This window comes from Rhea americana, unplaced genomic scaffold, assembly GCF_003343005.1.
Source record: "Rhea americana isolate MKP2758 unplaced genomic scaffold, rheAme1 scaffold_120, whole genome shotgun sequence".
In the NCBI taxonomy this organism is placed as follows: Eukaryota; Metazoa; Chordata; class Aves; order Rheiformes; family Rheidae; genus Rhea; species Rhea americana.
Genome location: NW_028185262.1, coordinates 1,602,414 through 1,605,642, shown reverse-complemented (window position 1 = coordinate 1,605,642; position 3,229 = coordinate 1,602,414).

Below are 3,229 nucleotides of genomic sequence, written 5' to 3'. Positions count from 1 at the left end.
TCCCTGGACATGCCAGGGCAGCAAGGCAGCTCAGAGATACAACCGGTCTCCCCAGCTCAAGCCCCACAGGAGAAAGTCAGGAGAGAACCAAAGCAATTATGTGGGGCAAATTCCTGTGCAACACAGGCAAGTTCGAGAGGGCAGCAGCTAGCCCTGCCTCTGGCCAGGGCACGGAGGCCCATGGGTGCCAGCAATAAGCCTCAAAGTATTTAAAATGTCAATGCCAGGGCAAGAGAGGACAAGCGCTTTTATCCCTTCCAGTGGGCCTATCCCTCTCAGACTGGGCAGATCCTGGACTCTTTCCCCTCCACGGCTCTCCCTTAATGTCAGCTTGCTGATGGTCCAATTAGTCAGCACGTGACCTCACTAATGTGGCAATGGATCAAAACTAATGATTAAGGGGCATTTGTCTCCCAGGCCAACAGCTGGAGAGCATTTTGTGGTGCTGCATGAGCTTCACCAAGGGTGGATTGATACAGGAGGATGAGAAGCCAAAGGACAGAATGGAGCGCCCTGTGCTCTCTGCTGTTCCTGATCAGGCAGCTCAGGGTGCAGGGGATGCCCGGACAGGCAGGGACAGAGGAGATGGGGGCCATGCATGGCCCCCTTTTCCTCCATCAACATCAGACCCAGGTTTCTTGGACTCACTTCAAACATGTCTTTCCCTCAGATTCACTTAATGGGCAATATAAATGCCAGGCGTGAGACAGGGAGGGGTGGAAGGTGCACAGAGGGGCAGTGGAGCAGTAGAGCATGGGGCCAGTAGCAGCAGCAGGAAGAAGAGGAAAGGGGGAGGGAATGGAGAGAGAGCACGTACAGTGAAAGAAACACTTTAAAAGCTGTAAGTTCCTCTTCATATTGGCACAGCAATGTTTGCAGCATGGCTTAGTATGCCTCCTCCTGTTAAATAAATATTGTGACAGTTCTAATCCTAGAGAGCAGGGACATAACCAGAACTTGGATTTTCACTGAGGGCAAACAGTAATGGGTACAGTTTAAGTATTTCAAATAAGGCTCTAATTTAGATCCTATGAAGACAGGGCTGTTTGATAAATAAATATCAAGCTCATCTGGTACCAGGCCAGTTGTTGTGGTTAAGTAAGACACATCTATCTACTAGATATTTAACTGGATGATGAGTGAACAAACCCATGCAGACTATACAATGTTTTCTAATTGAACAGAGGAAAGAAAGAGAGAAAAAGAGAAAAGGAGAAAAGAAAGAAAGAAAAGAGAGAGAGAGAGAGAGAAAGAGAGAAATATCTTTTTACCTTTTGTATAAACTCTCCTTAGGAATTTTGAAAGCTATCAAAGGAGACAGCTCCAGTCTGGCAAGGGAATTAGATATCATTTAATTGCTAGAAAGAAAATGACAAATGCTGTTTCATAACTAACATGCTACAACCACCTTGTAAAATGTTAATTAGAATACCTTACATTTCCCACATACCTTTAATGAATTAATGGAGATGCCACTCTCTATTTATAGGCCAGTTAAATTCCTCAGCAACTCCATTTACTTCTTGTATATATTATTAAACCTCAGGTGGCAGTTACATAATCAATATACTGTCCTTTCATAAATCTAAATGAAGAAAATCCTGAAGGTCTTTTGGTAAAATCACAGAAAAGCTCATAAAGTGTAGGATAGCTCATAAATAGTTTCTCACTTTTCTCTGTAAAACTCTTCAACTTCTTCCTGTGCATAATCTCAGTTTTTGGTGTTGTTTTTTGTTTGTTTTTAAATAGGAAAAGCATACAATGACATGAGCTCTATTACAGGGAAATGTTTTCCAGCACCTTWAAAAAAATCCAGATGGCTGGATTTCTGCAAAAATATGTAGTTGTATTGCATGTCATGATTCAGTACTTCCCAGATGGATTGGGTTCCATGGGATTTTTCATACTGCAGACAGAATTAGGCAGATTTGTTTCTAATCAGGCTTTGATGTTCCTGGGGAGATCTTTGGAGTCACCAGTTAGGAGCCCTGTGAAATGTAATACCACCTGTATTAAAAATGTTACCTTAAAATTGAAGTRGTGATTTCAACGTCAAGAAAAGCAGAAGAGATTCAGTCCATATACAGTGAAGGATTACACAGACAGACCCTAGCTACCTATGTGGAGAAATAGGGGCGCTGGGGTTACTAGGAAGGGCATGGCTTAAATTGCAAGAATTCAGCTGGGCTGTAGCATTTTTACCCCCTGGCTATCTTGCTATGTTGATTAGCAGTTGGTGTTTCTTAAGGGCCATTGTGACTCTAGCATATGCTTTTTTTGCAGATGCTCTTTGGCCTTTGTCTTGCTTCCAGCAGGAAGCTGCTCATTTCAACAAAGCCAACAATATTCATGTTATCTGGCTGCATACCTAAAAGCCTGTGGAGGCCATGGCCTGAACAGGATATAAAAGGTGAACTGTTCTTACAATCAAAAAACACTATTAAGGAGTAAATGCGGAACGTCACCTTACCCCTGCACCTAATCTTCAGCTCTCGTTCTTGATTTTCCATTTAACACTTTTCATTGTTTGCAGGAAACCTAACTGCAGTTGTACTCAGTGTTTTTCTAGCTTCTAGCCCTGTGGAGCCTGATACCAAGTTCTTGCTCTGAAAGCCACTTTCCCTCACCAGTGGGCTGGTCTAACATGAAGGTAGTACATGTTCACATACCGCTTGTGCTTCACACTATTTCCTTACCTCTGCATCCCATGCTTACAAGTGACAGAGTGTTCTTCCAGCTGGTGAGGAGCCTGAGGAGAATATTCTTCATTTACTTCTGGTTTTGAGGCCTTCAAATGATGGGATTTAGAGTAATGTCAGGATAACTCCAACTTTCGGCTGATATTTAGAGAAATGAGATATGGTCTATCCTTTCCAGTTCACACAGCTTCTGCCCTTACAGCTCCCATGGAGAGAAACTTCTGGCTGCATTCTCCAGGTCTGTTTCTGTCCCACTGCAAGATCTCTCCATAAGAGACCTGGATGCTGACCAAAATGTCCCTTTGCCATCCCAGGTAGAAGAAAATTGCCTGGTTGTCTCCCACACCTGGGCAGCATTACTCTTTCTCCCTTCAAAATCTTTGATGCTGATTGGGAGCCTGTGTGTCATGTTACCATCTGCTCCCCCTCTTTCCACTCACTGAGCTTCACAGATGATCTTTATCATTTGCTGCCCTAGGAAATCACTTATTTTCTGTGAATGCTCTTTTTTTTTTTTTTTTTTTTTTTTT